General features: G+C 40.9%; 1 protein-coding gene across 4 annotated transcripts in view; it reads right to left on the bottom strand.

Moving 5' to 3' along the window:
• The window catches only part of UMAD1 (UBAP1-MVB12-associated (UMA) domain containing 1), a 254,823-nt gene extending 238,652 nt beyond the window's left edge, over positions 1-16,171 (bottom strand). Inside the window, exons 1-2 of one of the 4 annotated variants that reach the window (XM_033193448.1) lie at positions 16,053-16,169; positions 15,170-15,370 (exon numbers count right to left, since the gene is read on the bottom strand). The gene's annotated coding sequence lies outside the window, so the exon portion shown is untranslated. Of the gene's footprint in view, positions 1-1,824; positions 1,830-15,169; positions 15,371-16,052 lie in introns of those variants that run through there. The other 3 variants (XM_033193447.1, XM_033193450.1, XM_033193449.1) reach the window with 3 other exon arrangements.
• Between the last annotated feature and the right edge of the window lie 15 nt (positions 16,172-16,186).

The following is a 16,186-nucleotide window of genomic DNA, read 5'->3' as shown; positions in this document are numbered from 1 at the left end:
AAATCAAACACCACATGTTCTCACTCAAAAATGGGAGCTGAACAATGAGAACACATGGATATAGGGAGGCGAACATCACACACCGGGGCCTGTCAGGGGTGGAGGGCTAGGGGAGGAATAGCATTAGGAGAAATACCTAATGTAGATGACAGGTTGATGGGTGCAGCAAACCACCATGGCCCGTGTATACCTATGTAACAAACCTGCATGTTCTGTACATGTACTCCAGAACTTGAAGTACAATAAAAATAAAAAAATAAAAAAAAATACACAAACAAGTTCTTTTCTAACAGCAAGAGACTTTACACTGTTCTTTTTTCTCCTTCAACTCATATTTCCACTCCACTTCTGCTGGCTAAGCTTAGAAACACCCTCAGAACCATGCAGCTTTTACAATGGTATATACAGAAGAATATACCATTGTCTATTCAAAGTGGTGGCGGCAACCTCACTTTTAAGAGAGCCTGTCCTGGCTGGGCGCAGTGGCTCACGCCTGTAATCCCATTACTTTGGGAGGCAGAGGCTGGCAGATCACCTGAGGTTGAAAGTTTGAGGCCAGCCTGACCAACATGGAGAAACCCTGTCTCTACTAAAAATACAAAATTAGCCAGGCATGATGGCACATGCCTATAATCCCAGCTACTTGGAAGGCTGAGGCAGGAGAATCACTTGAACCCGGGAGTCAGAGGTTGCAGATCACACCATGGCACTCCAGCCTGGGGAACAAGACCAAAACTCCGTCTCAAAAAAAACAAAAGAGAGAGAGAGAGAGCCTATCCTAAATATCTACACTTACTATATACCTACAAAAATGTTTTTAAAATTAAAATACATAAAAAAAGCGTCCTCTAATTTAATACTCCTAATCTTTTCATTCGTCCCTTAAATGTAATGTCACATCATACACATATGTAACATCCATTAAAAAGGGAAGTTATATGAGTTAATAAAACTTATCTAATATAACCTTATAGATGCTTTCAGCCAACTGAGAATTTAAATGATACTACTTTTAGCCAAAACAGCACATCTAAAATGCTTAGGAAGTTGGTGAGCTACAAATCAATTCTAGAGCATCAAGCCAGGGAGGACTCTGGAGGAATGCAAAGGGCTCCAGAGAACTTCACTGTATAGGGTTCAACAGGAGCCAAACTGAAACTCTTTATTTAATTCATTTTATTTTTTCTTGATCCTCATAATTTCAATCATTTTCTTATTGTACTGTATACTAAATTAAAGGCAGGAAAAGCTTTTTCCAAATGAGACATGTGGATTTCAAACATGAAATCCTTAAACACGATAAAGGAAATCCTAGGTGAAAGAGAATTGGGGGAAGGGGCAGTCTAGTTTATTCCCACGACTGGATGACTTTTAATGGTTGGCTCTGTCTGCCATGGAGAGCAGGCCAGAGGCTTCATTTGATAATCTCAACTGCCAGCCACTCATCATTAACATGTAAGACATCTACTACCAGGAACTGTCTGGAATCATTGCTGTTACTATAATAGTAAATCCTGCTAGCATGACAAGCATTACATAATCTGGAATTACTAATTTTCTAGACTAGAGTGGGCCCACCACATCCATAGGTCCTGCAATCCTACTATGAATCAAAAATATTCAAAAAAAATAAAAAATAGTACAATTAAAAATAATACAAATTTTCTTTTTTCTTTTTCTTTTTTCTTTTTTTTTTTTTTTTGAGACAGAGCTTCAATCTGTGACCCAGGCTGGGTTACGGTGGCGAAATCTTGGCTCACTGCAATCTCTGCCTCCAAGTTCAAGCGATCCTCCTGCCTCAGCCTCCCGAGTAGCTGGGATTACAGGCACCCGCCACCAAGCCTGGCTATTTTTGTATTTTTTAGTAGAGATGGGGTTTCACCATGTTGGCCAGGCTGGTCTCGCACTCCTGGCCTCAAGTGATCCACTCACCTTGGCCTCCCAAAGTGTTGGGATTACAAGCATGAGCCACCACGCCCAGCCCAAAATTTAAAATATAACTATTTACACAGAGTTAGATATTCTGAGTAATTTAGGGACAAAGTATATGGAAGGATGTACACAAGCTATATGCAAATACTATATCATTTAAGAAAAGGGACTTGAGCATCTGTGGATTTGGGTATCAGCAGGAAGTCCTGGAACCAATCCCCTAGAGATACCAAAGGATAACGGTACTGTCTCTACAGAATAACTTCTCATATCCATATGATAAAGTCATCTTGAAAACTAACAACTTCACCTAAGACAATTTTAGAACAGAACCTCCCCTCTTGTCAGATCCTATTTCCATCACTGAACACAGATGGCCTCACTTGGGTAAAACAGACATCAAACAATTTTACTCTCCTCCATTACTTTGTAAATAAATTTGAGCCTCAAAGTATCTACTAGAGAATAGTCAGGGAAGGTTTTGGTTTTGCTGTTGATGGATTTAAGGATTCGTGTTTGTCTTCTTTTTAATTGAATGCCCTATGGTTTTCAGAATCAAGAAGGGTAGCCTAGCAGTGATAAGAAATGACTGCTTTTTTCCTCTACTGCTTCTTATTCACAATATGAAAAACAGAACAGAATAACAAAGTCTCCCCTCAATCTACTAATTTAGGGAGGAAAAATCTCATATTAAGTTAGACCAAGGTTTCTCAATCTCTCCACTCTAAGCATTCGGGATCAGATAATTCTTTGTTGTAGGAGGCTGTCCCTAGCACTGTATCATGTTTAGCAGCATCCCTGGCTTTAACCCACTAAGTGCCTTCCTATCCCCCAGCTGTGACAACCAAAAATGCCTGCAGACATTGCAAAATGTCTCTTAGGGGACAAAACTGCCCTTGGTTGAGAACCAAGACATTACAAGAAAGGGACTTCTTTTTCAACATTAACCACTCAGCAGCACTCTCTAGGTTAAAGACATTCTCCTAGGTCTGGGAGTGTCAGACTTCACCTGAGAACTCTCAGAATACTGCCCTTTTCTTCAGTGTGAACAGTGACAGTGAATAATAAAAATGTTGTAACTCCTCTGTGTGTGAATGGGTATGATCACCTAATGTGTCATGCACTTCAGTCAGAAAACATCTTAATTTCAAGTGGTTTTTTTTTTAATGCTATACATGTGAAAACCATAGTTTTTTTCCTAAAGAAGGATGCTAACTAGCATCCTTAGAAGATAAGGTTTAGAATACAAGGTTACTGCCTTTTTGAGAGCTTAGAAACAAACTGCACTAAGAATTTATCATTTGGGTCTCAATCACTGACAAAGAAGGCAATGTACAGCCTTTAGTGTTATCCTGAGTCATCTAAATTAATGACACAATGACACATTTATATGTTTTAGGAAAGTTAAAACACAACTACATAACTGCCACAAACAAACTATTTTGATTTGGGTATAAATAACACTACCGTACAAGAAGAATTTCTGAAGCAACTTCATTTGGTGTTGCATTTTGAAAATGAAAATACACCTTGCAAAAGACTTCCGACAACTCTAACAAAAAGCATCTCCCTACATAAAACAAATATCTTAGGTGAGACAAACACATCTAAATAATGTCCTAAGGGAGAATTAAGTCATGGGATGTGAGGTCACACCTCTTTACAACTCTCTAGAGCACTGGGGACCAAGAATAAATTTAAAAATAAATAAAACATTATTCAGTGTGGGTCTTTAAAAATACTCTATTTGCTCACTCATTTTAATGTTTACACAAAATAGGAACCATCACATTCAACATCCAAAAAGAATCACTCCCTAAACTGCCAACTAAAAATTATTTTTGACTTTCAATGTAGCCTAATCGCATCATCAGAAGGCTTATTACTTCCTCCCCATTTAAGAACAAACTTCTTCTAACACTCAGTCATTTGTTTGTTCACTATTTAATTCATTCAACCAACATCTTTTGAGGGCCCAAAATTGGACAGGCACTGTGGTAGGCCCTAGACAAAATTAGATGAGGCACTTTCTCCAAATTCAAGGAATTAACCAATCTACTTCCTGCCTCTTTATCCTATTTCTCTACCACCTCTCACAATGTCAATGGGCACAAAGCAAAGTGCTAAGTCCTGTATAAAACCAGCATCAACCATGCCTCAACATGCAAAATGTTACTCACATTCTAGTCAAAAAGTACTGCTAGCTGTCTAATGACTTGCTTCAGACTGCTGAGTAAACAAGAGAGCCAGCTGTTTTACAACAAAATGTACATAAAGAAACACACTAAAAAAAATTGGCAATAGCTCTATCAACTAAAAATGAGAGACCATATCCCAAAGTCTGAGTCAAACTTCCGTGAACTGCATCATCAATGGGTATTGACCAAGAAGTACAATCGACCAAGAGTGTATTTCTGTACTCAGAAATCCTATCAAAGGAATGAATAAATGGTTAAGTGAGCAAACGAGCAATAACAGGAGCATGAACCACAAAGAAGATGTGGAAAATACTTTGTCCATCCCCACTGCCTGAGCTTAATTCTAAAATACAAGAGCTATATCTACCAGAAAAAAAGACTGCCAGACATCCCACTTAAAGGAGACCCCAAAGTATTACAGGACTAGATTTCTTCCCTTCCTTCTACCCCTCCCTGACAAGATCATCTTCCACTTCCATTCAGAGATCAAAGCTCTTGATAGGGAAAAGGGGAGGGAGGGAGGAGTCAGGAGGGCAATGGTTTGAATGGTGTGTAACTGCCCAAGGAGGACTCTGTCAAACAGGGTACCAGACAGGAAAAACTCTGAGCAGAGCAAAGAAAGAAGGTTGAATTTCAAGTTCAAAGAACTGTAAACTGCTCCTAATTCTTCAACTCACTCACAGACCTTAATTTTTAAAGTCTGAGTCTCGGAAGACCCAATTTCCACCCAGCAGACTCACTTATGATGAGTGCCTGTTAGCCACTGGGAATTGAGTGAACCAGCAATGTGTACATCCATCTGACTTTCAGGACTAGACTCAGAAACAAGAAGCTGCCAGCAATAAAAAGTTAAGTGAGAGAGACTAAAGTAATCTGACAGTCTCTCCTTCAGTGAGAGATCACCAGAATGAGATCAACATGAGGACGGGAAAATACATACCCAAAGCAATGGCCATAGGGAAAATAATATGGACAGGAGGCAGGAAAATACTAGACAGAAGAGGGCAGTTCCCTGGCAAAGGCCCCGCCCTCAAGCCTGAAAACCCGCAGCCCTAAATGGGAACAGGCATTCCTGTTTCCGTACCCGAATGCTGCCTTTTGGCCTGCTACACCCTCCATCCTGTACCCTTATAAACCCCAAACCCCAGCCAAAGAGACAAGCCACGCCCGCCCTTGTCCCACGTCCTGCAAGGAGGTTCAGGGAACTCTCCGGTTTCAACAACATCGGCTCTAGTACTAACATACATTCTTGTGGATTTGAAGATCCTTGTCCTTTCTAGTTTCTAGGTAATTTTGTAAATCTTGTATTGATTTAGCCGTATATTTTTAAAAACACTTAATCCAACATTTTTAGATGGACTGCACAGGGAGTGATTTCTCTGAATGTCTGATTTGCTATATTACCAGAAAAAACGTACTCTGGTATTGCTTTCGGCTTTCTATTTGGTTACAGAGGGGCTGCTCAAAGGTCATGCACCTGGTTTTTTGTACCACAAATGCTCTTTTAAAAGAGCCAATATGGGGATTCTGCTAGTTGCTGAGTATAACAAATCTGACTATACATTAACCAAGATCTCAGTGAAGGTTATAATAAAGTATTGGGGAGGTACTGGGGAGGGAGAGCATTAAAGGTAAAGGTAAGTCAAGGCCAGAACCTGGAATGTCCTTCTTATATGCCATGCCACGGAGTTTGGACTTAATAGTGATGCTGGAGGAAATCGCTGGATGGAGAGTTATCAGTTTGATATTTCAGGCGGACCATTCTGGGTTCAGGATGCAGAATGGCTGGATTAATAAATCAAGGTGCTTTCGGTACAAGTAACGCTGCCACTTTAACCAGCTTAAACTTTGTTTTACTTATTAACTGTGGTAACAAACATATTACATACAATTTATCATTTAAACAATTTTTAAGTGTACAGTTTAGTGGCATTAGGTACATTCACATTGTTGTGCAGCCATCACTACCATCCTCTTACAACTGAGGATCAAGCAAATAACGAGACATGAAAAGCCTACAGCAAAATCACAATGTAAAACAAAGCAGACATTACAAGAATAAAATATTATCATTACAGTAGTTTTGGGAGAAATTAACTGTCCATTTAGAATTCTATACCACAAAAAGATAATAAAACTATGCTTTGAGAACTCGAATGAAATAAACACTCAGAAAAACACAAACATGAACTGATGAAGCTGTAAAAATAAATATTAAGTAAAGAAAATGATAAATATATGGGCAATTTCAAGCATATTAACTGCATAGAGCAATAATAATGTCTAGGCAAGTTATAAGAATGTAAATTGTGGGATTACAAGAAATCAAAAGAGAACTAAATCTCTAGACAACAGCATAAAAATTGGGAAAAGGTAAATGGAGTTATAGGTTCTGTCTTGACCCAAAGTAACTTTCGACTTTAAGAGTAATATGCGTGCTTCTTAGTCTGTCCATGCTGCTGTAACAAAATACCATAAATTAGGTAATTTATAAAATTTACTTCCCACAGTCCTGGAGGCTGGAAAGTGTAAGATCAAAGCTCCAGTATATTCGGTGTCTGATGAATGCCCACTTTCTGGTTCACAGACAGCCATCTTTTCACTATAATTTCATATGGTAGAAGGAGCAAGGGATCTCTCTGACTCTTTTATAAGGGCATGAACCCAATTCATGTGCCCTCTCAAAGGCCCTACCTCCTAATACTATATGCCATCACCTTGGGATTAGGATTTCAGCATATGAATTGGGTGGGGGGAGAGACAAACTTTCGGACCATGGTGGCAGGTTAAAATTTGTACGGTGGCCCCCCTCCCAAAAATATATGATGTATAACATTCAAATTAACACAGACCGATAAAGAAGAAAAAAGTAATAAAAAAAATCAATGCAAAAGAAGGCAAGAAAGGAAAAAATAACAACAAAACAGAACATATCGGAAGCAAAAAATTACATGGAAATTAATCCTGCTATGGTTTGAAAATGTTCCCCAAAGTTCATGTGTTGAAAACTTAATTGCCAATGCAACAGTGTTGAGAGCTGGGACCTATAAAAGGTAACCAGGTTATGAGAGCTCTGCCCTCATAAATGGATTAATGCCATTATAGCTAGAGTGGGTTAGTTACTGGGGAAGTGGGTTCCTGAAAAAAAGAGTTTAGTCTCCTTCCCTTACATTTCTCTCATGGTCTCTTGCCTTTCTGTCTACCTCATAACAAGCCCTTGCCAGATGTGGGCCCCTGGACCTTGGACATCCAAGCCTCCAGAACTATAAGACATCCTTTTTTTTTTGAGACGGAGTCTTGCTCTTGTTACCCAGGCTGGAGTGCAGTGGCGCAACCTCCGCTCACCACAACCTCCACTTCCTGGGTTCAAGCGATTCTCCTGCCTCAGCCTCCTGAGTAGCTGGGATTACAGGCACCTGCCACCAAGCCTGGCTAATTTTTGTACTTTTAGTAGAGATGGTTTCACCACGTTGGCCAGGCTGGTTTCGAACTCCTGACCTCAGGTGATCCACCCACCTCGGCCTCCCAAAGTGCTGAGATTACACGTGTGAGCCACGGCGCCCGGCCTTTTTTTTTCGTTGTTTTTGGAGACAGGGTCTCACTCTGTCACCCAGGCTAGAGCACAGTGACACAATCTTAGCTCACTGCAACCTCCACCTCCTGAACTCAAGCCATCCTCCCACCTCAGCCTCCCAAGTAGCTAGGACCACAGGCACACATGCCACCATGCCCAGCTAATTTTTGTATTTTTTGAAGAGATGGGGTTTCACCATGTTGCCCAGGCTGGTCTCTAACTCCTAAATTCAAAGGATCTACCCAACTCGGCCTCGCAAATTCCTGGGATTACAGGAGTGAGCCAGTTCCCCTGCCAATTTTATTTTCTTTATAAATTACCCAGTCTGGGGTATTCTGTAATAGCAACACTACATAGACTAAGACAAATCATAATACATAAGTAGCCACAATAAATATAAATGGAAAAAAGACAGAAAAAACAAATCTCCAGCTATATGCACTATTTACAAGACAGATAAACCTAAAACGTAAGAATACAAAAAAAGGTAAAGCTGTCAGGCCAGCACAAACACAAATAACAGAAGGGCCACACAAGTATAAAGTCTAAGGTTTACTGGAGAAAACTTAAGCAGAGAAATAGCAAATCACTCATGATCTGTCAAACACTAGTGCTCTCTTAGAAAGGAATCCATTCCCCATACATCTAGGCAATTATGTCCTAATGGAAATCTGATTTAGAAGGAAGTGACTTCCTGAAGAAGGGGGCCAGCCACTGGAGCCCACTGGCTGGTATCAGCCTGTTTTTACCTTCAGTTGAGACCTGCCAGGCCAGCTGTCAGCTAAGCCACAAAAGAAATGAGAAAATGAACATACAAGCCCATGGGTCTTGTCCCCCCTAGGTGAGATATAGGATAGAAAAAGATAAAACAAATAAATTCTAACCGAAAGACAGCTGGCATGTCTATAATAGTAGCAAACAACAACAACAAAAACTTTAAAGCCAGGCCAGGCACAGTGACTCACACCTGTAGTCCTAGCACTCTGGGAGGCTGGGGAGGGAGGCCTGCTTGAGCCTAGCAGTTAAGGACCAGCCTGGGCAACAAAGCAAGAACCCGTCTCTACAAAAAAGAAAGATTTTTTTTTTTTTTTTTTTTTTTTTTTAATTAGCTGGGTGTGATGGCACGTGCCTGTAGTCCCAACTACTTGGGAAGCTGAGGAGAGATCACTTGAGCTCAGGAGTTCAGGCTGCAGTGCACCACAATCACGCCACTGCACCCCAGCCTCAGCAACAGACTAAGACCCTGTCTCTTAAAGAAATGTATCTATAGGCCGGGCGCGGTGGCTCAAGCCTGTAATCCCAGCACTTTGGGAGGCCGAGGCGGGCGGATCACGAGGTCAGGAGATCGAGACCATCCTGGCTAACACGGTGAAACCCCATCTCTACTAAAAAATACAAAAACTAGCCGGGCGAAGTGGCGGGCGCCTGTAGTCCCAGCTACTCAGGAGGCTGAGGCAGGAGAATGGTGTAAACCCGGGAGGCGGAGCTTGCAGTGAGCTGAGATCCGGCCACTGCACTCCAGTCCGGGCGACAGAGCGAGACTCCGCCTCAAAAAAAAAAAAAAAAAGAAATGTATCTATAGCAAAAGTTATCAAGGCTTCAAGGAGAAATTTGACAATGCTACCATCTATAGGCTATGTCATATATTTATCAATGATTGAGACAAGCAGACAAAAAGATAACAGAATTATGTGAAAACTGCAATTTACACACTGGATCCAACAACTGGAAAATACATTTTTTTGCCAAGCACACATGAAAAATTGTCCATGTTCCTAATAAGCCTTAAAGCAAGCCTCACATAATTTCAAAGAATTAGTCTCATATAATTTCAAAGAATGAGACCAACGATACCCTCAGATTATAATGCAATTTCATTGGGAATTATCAAAATAACTTTAATAAAACCTATATATTTTGAAACAAAAATAATGCATGAGTCAAAAAAGAAATATGCTGGAAACTAGAAAATACTTAGAACTTAATGTACATCTACTTATAAAAACTTGTGGGAAATGTCTAAAGCTCTAGTCAAAGATAACTATAGCAGATCTAAAAGGTTTTATAGCTGAACACTACCAAACACTCGATAGATAATTTCAGTTTTATATGCAATGTTAGAGAATAAATAAAAGAAACACTCCACACTAATTTCACAAAACTAGTATAACTGATATGGACAGGCGGCAGAAGGGTGGGGTCCCTGGCGAGGGCTTCACCCTCAAGCCTGGACCCACAGCCCTAAATGTGAACAGGCTGTTTTTGCACCCAAATGTTGCCTTTTGGCCCACTATGTCCCCCTATTCTGTGCCCATATAAATCCCAAACCCCAGGCTCCACGAGCAGAAGAGTGGCAGAGCAGCAGAATGGCGCAGCAGAGGAGAGAAGAGAGGAAGCATCTGAGTGTCGAGGGGAGTTTGGCTGGGGACAGTGAGGGAGGAGATAGGTCATGGGAAGATCATCTTCCCACTCCTTCCCCTCTCCAGCTCCCCATCTATGTTAGTTCATTTTCATACTGCTGGTAAAGACATACCCAAGACAGGGTAATTTACAAAGAAAAAGGGGTTTAATGGACTCACAGTTCCACGTGGCTGGGGAGGCCTCACAATCATGGCAGAAAGCAAAAGGTACATCTTAGACAAGAGAGAATAAAAAAAAAAAATCAAGTGAAAGGGGTTTCCCCTTATAAAACCATTAGATCTCATAAGACTTATGCACTACCGTAAGAACAGTATGGGGGAAACTGTCCCCATGATTCAGTTCTCTCTCATCGAGTCCCTCCCACAACACATGGGAATTATGGGAGCTACAATTCAAGATGAGATTTGAGTGAGGACACAGCCAAACCATATCACCATCCCACTGAGAGCCACCTCCATCACTCAATAAAATGTCCACATTCACCATCTTTCAAGTCCATGTGACCTGATTCCTCCTGGACGCTAGACAAGAATTCAGGATGCACTGGGTGCAGAAACCCAAAAAGGCTGTCACACTGACTCCACTGAGCTATTTAACACTTAAGTCATTCCCAGACGGCAGGCCTAAAAGAGCACTGTAAGGTCCCTAGACACTGCTGTGGGGCCGGAGGCCAAAATCACTCACCCCAGCTCCTGCTCCTGCACCTGCTCACCTGCATACTCCCCCTCCCATAAGATATTTGAGTTCATGGCAGCAAACAAGTCACACTCTGGTTGCAAGTCCCACAAAGGGGTCCAGGGAATTCTCCTGTCTCATAACCATAATGTCAAATTTTGACAAGGAATATACAAAAAAGGAAAATTACAGACCAATCTCACTCATGAACATGGATTTTAAAAAATCCTAAACAAACACAACAGCAAATCAAATTCAGGAATATATAATAAAAGACAATATATCATAATCAAACTTCCAGGAATGTGAGCTTGGTTCAAACACTGAAATATATATACTCATTTCAATCATCTCAAGGCAAAAAAAATGCATTTGATCAAATTCCATAACCATTCAATTAAAACGCTTATCAAACTAGGAATAGAAGGAAAATTCCTTAACCTAATAAACAGAAATTCAAGTTGGGAAGGACTTCGTGAAATGCTCCTTAAAGCAAGCTGAATCTCATGGAGGTATACTCTTGCCTGTCCACTTCTCTGCCACATGAAATGTGGATTTACTTAATAGCTGAATCTCCATCACTTACCTGGCCTATGAGGTAACCATAAATATGGAACTAGATATTGAACATAGAAGTACAGAAAGACAGAAAGAACCTGGGGCCCTGAGTCCTAGTGGCAATACCACATAAGTACTAAGTTGCACAGCTGTGGACTTCTTTCACATATAAGAATAAGCATTTGTGCATTAAAGATACTTTTGTTTATGCAGCCAGACTCCATCTTGACTTAAACACTTTTTGAATAGAATTCAATTCAATTTTGAATAGAATTCAAAATGGTACTGAAGGCTCTATCCCAGGCAAAAGGTAAGAAAAATACATAAAATATGTAAGAATGCTTAAGAAACAAAACTATAATTATCCAAATATGAATAGAAAATTCCAAAAAAACTGATAGAAAATTCTTAAAACGGCATTTCTATATACTAAAACAATCAGTTAAAATCTTTAATTTAAAATATGATACCATTCATAACAGCAACACAAAAAAGGTTTCTAGGAATAAATCTAAGCTAAAAGTCAAAATTTTTATGTAGAAAAGTATGAGACTTTTTGGAAAGATTTTAAGGGACCAAAATGGCTCAAGAATAGTAAAGTTGACATTCAGCTGTTACTGTTCCTGAAATACTTCCAAGGATTCAATGCAGTTTTGATCCAAATTCCAACACAGTTTTTCATGGAAATTCGTAAGCTACATTCTATATGGAACAGCAAAGAGATAAAAATAACCAAGACATTCCTGGGAACACAGCCCCAGACATCAAAAGTTATGATAAGGCTACACTATTAAAGAAAATAGATTGTGGTTCAGGGACAGAAAAATAGATCCATAGAACAGAATTGACTCCACACATATCTGTAAACTTAAGGTGACAAGTGAAGGTCAGTGGCAAAAAGGTGATACAGTCAAATCACATTAGGACAACTGAAATTAAAACAAAACAAAGAGATTGAAAACCTATCTGACAAAATACATGAAAAGTGAATTCTAGATGACGGACTATTAAATATGAAAGGCAAAACTCTAAAAATTTTAGGAAAAATAGAATACCTTTAAGAGTATGTATGAAAGAATTCGTAAGTGAGATTTTAATGGACTTTTCTCCTACATTAAACTTAAGGGGGACAAGGTTTAACTGTATTAAAAGAGGTCTTTCTACTTAAAAAAAAAAAAAGGACAGAATGAAGGAAGGAAATGGAAAGACAGGTCAAAAACGGACAACACTTGTACCATTTCAATATCCCACTCATACAAAGCCGTTAAAAGTCAGTAAGAAAAAGAAAAATCAAGGAATAAAAGACAAACATAAATAGCCAATAAAAATCTGAAAAGATGTTCAACCTTATCAGTAATCAGGGAATGCAAATTAGGGTCATGACAAAAAAACATTTCATATCCATCAAATTGGGGGAAAAAACTTCAACGGTTGCCAAGAATATACAATAACTGTAACTCTCTTATAGTCCAGGTAAGATGGTAAACTGGTACCACCATTTGGGGAAATCATTTTTTTAATTCTAGTGGCAGAGATCCAAGTTACCCCAACTTACTGGTGGCCTATCCTTACGGGTCAGTAGCAACTTCAGTCCTTGCCTCCTCAGAAGAAAAATTTGACTGAGGGGCATAAAGCAGAAAAAGAGACCTTGGCAAGTTCCAGAGCAGGAATGGAAGTTTACTTAAAAAGGCATTAAAACAGGAAAGAAAAAAAGGTGTGCTTGTTAGAAACATAAGCAGGAATGTGAAGGTTAAAGACAGAAGGTCAAGTATCCCACTTAACAGTTGATCCTGACTTTTTTTTTTTTTTTTTTCTTTGAGACGGAGTCTCGCTCTGCAGCCCAGACTGGAGTGCAGTGGCGTGATCTCAGCTCACTGCAAGTTCCACCTCCCGGGTTCACGCCATTCTCCTGCCTCAGCCTCCCGAGTAGCTGGGACTACAGGTGCCCGCCACCACGCCCGGCTAATTTTTTGTGTATTTAGAAGAGACAGGGTTTCACCATGTTGACCAGGTTGGTCTTGAACTTCTGATCTGAGGTGATCCACCCGCCTCGGCCTCCCAAAGTTCTGGGATTACATGTGTGAGCCACTGCGCCGGGCCCGATGCTAGGAGTTTTATAACTTTGTGTCTTTCCCATGGTTCTTCCCTTAGGATAGGCTGCCCGCAGGCACAGAGCCCTCCTTAGCCTTGGGAAGTGTTTTTAGGAAGTTACACGCACGCCCATCTGAGGCTTTCTTCCTTTTTTCCGGTGGAGTGTACCTGGAAGATCATACTTTCATACTTTAGCATCTTTGTCTCTTAATACGCATGCCCAGGAAGCTGTTTCTCCCTCGGGTCTATATTCAATTAACATTTTGATAACAGGTGTGGACCATCAGGAAATGGCCTCTCCCTGGCGCTGCCGAATTGTCATTTTTAGAGAAGCAAATTCGATAACTGCCAAACCATCACCCGACATTTCTAGTGGGTTGGGGCAAAGCCCACTACTGCCCCGCTCATGCCTACCTGTAACAAAATAAAAATATGCTCTACATACATTCGTCAATATAGGTGAATCTCAAAAACAAACAAAAGAAACAAGTCAGAAGATATATATGTTTCTATTTATATAAAAGTCAAAGATTGGCAACATTAAACAACATACCATTTAGAAATGCTTGCATGTGTAATAAAATTATGTAGAAAGGCTTAGGAAGCTTAACACAAATTTCAAGATAGTGTTTACTTAAGGCTGTAGCAAGAAGGGCTTAACTGGGGAAGTGCAAACTGGTAAAATTTACTGGTAACTGGTAAAGTTCCATTTCTTCAGCTGAATGACAGGCCCTATGGATTCATTTCATTTCTCTCAAAACTATGCAAATCGGCTAGCTATACTTTTCTCTGTACATCATATATTTCGTAATATTTTAAGTGACTCAAAAATATGCAAAAAAAACTTTTAAATTATCTTCTTGCTCATCTCCCTGTTTTAATAGAAAGCCTTTGCTTAAAAGTGGTCGTTTTCACTGCAAGTAAACAATGACATTAACATCTGGTACTCTCAGGACTGCTCTTTAAAAAAAAAAATCGCTATTACAGGGTGCGTACCAAGGCTCACACCTGTAATCCCAGTACTTCGGCAGAGAGAGAGGGGAGGGAGGGATCGCTTGAGCCCAGGAGTTTGAGATAAGCTTGGTCAACATGGCGAGGCCCCATCTGTACAAAATATATATATATATATATAAGCTGGGTGTGGTAGTATGTGCTTATAGTCCCAGCTACTTGCAGGCTGAGGTGAGAGGATCGCTTAAGCCTAGGAGTTAAAGGCTACAGTGAGCTATGAGCATGCCACTGCACTCCAGTCTGGGTGACAGAGCAAGATCTTGCCTAAAAAAAAAAATGCTATTAAAGACATTCATGTGTGTACTCTCCCCTATATAATGCACATCAACTTGCTTTGCAAAACAATGCTAAAGTACAAAAGACTTAAAGCTTTAATACAAAATGGACTTTACTGACTTGTACCAATACAACCACAACTTTTTTATACACCACTGACACACATTCTACATCTGTTTAATGAAATCCTTTAAACTACTGTTAGTAAAACTAAGACAAACCTATTAAGTGCTAAGTAAACACTAAGGGAGACTATCATTTAATTATCGTACATGAGATTCCAATCTTAAATTGCCACGTCAAGTCTCAAATTGGATCTTTTTTGCTTAAGGGAATTTGAACGATGACAATTCTGTAACTTTGGGCAAATTCACACTCAGTTTCCACAAAGTTATAATACCCAATTAAAACTTCTGTCCAATTTCCACAGTACCGTTTGAAGGTATTTTTATGCGCATTCATTCTAGAATATTCCTGGCAAGGCCACCGGCTTCGGGTCACAAGATGAGCCAGGGACAGACTGGAGACTACCCCCAATCGCCCAGGAATCGGTTATCTTCCAGACCTCCAGATCGCCCTCCAGAGTCTCGCAGTGTGGAGGACAACGACAGAAAGACTGCTGAGGGGGTTTAAACTGTTGAGTCAAACATAGGGCCAAAAGTTAGAGTCAACTGGGACCTTGCAAATCATTCCGCCTAATCCTTCGTTTTGCCGATGGGGAAAATACGCCTCACAAGGGGGAACCTTAGCTCGGGGAACACTAACTCGGGGTCTAACAACGATTTAAGCTTGTCTCCTCTGGTAGTGGCCAGTAGTCCTTCTCCGTTACCCATCCTTAAGTGCTTCTATTGGCTGCCAAGACGGAGGAGGTAGCGGGGTGAGAGAACCGGCACCTCCGCAGTGTGGCCAGGTTAGGCTAAAAAACGTCTTAGAAGTAATCGAGTCACTCTCTCTTCTTACAGGTGGAGAAACTGGAAAAAGTAGAGTGACGCAGCGAAGGGAGTAAATCGACCCTCAGCCAACAAGTGGCAAAAGCCTGAAGAAAGTGATCAAGAGCACTGATGACCCCTCTCCCCATCTCCAAGGGGGCGGGTATCACAACCCCGAAGCCACACCACATATCATTCAGCAAAACTCCCGCGCCTCCCACGCAGAACCGGGAAGAGGGAAGGCGGGGCAACAGTAACAGCTGGTACGCAGCACCCACAGCACCGCGGCAGCAGCTGGTACCGAAATCCCGCCTAGCTCTTTTGACTCTGTCCGCGGGAAGAATGGGGTAATAGTAAGGCTGCGGCGCCTCCCGCGAGAAGAGGTACCTGAGGCTCGCGCCGCAGTCCCCCGCCGCACCGGTACCGCAGCTCCACACCCCACTTCCGGGGTCAAGTCACCGCCGAGAATCCTGTGATCGCAGAAGAGTAGCCTCAGGTTCCGCCCCTACCCAAGCCCCGCC

Source organism: Trachypithecus francoisi, unplaced genomic scaffold (genome assembly GCF_009764315.1).
Source record: "Trachypithecus francoisi isolate TF-2019V2 unplaced genomic scaffold, Tfra_2.0 Lachesis_group4, whole genome shotgun sequence".
Classification (NCBI taxonomy): domain Eukaryota; kingdom Metazoa; phylum Chordata; class Mammalia; order Primates; family Cercopithecidae; genus Trachypithecus; species Trachypithecus francoisi.
Note: the sequence above shows the minus strand (reverse complement) of the source record. Positions and strands in the feature narration are given on the sequence as shown.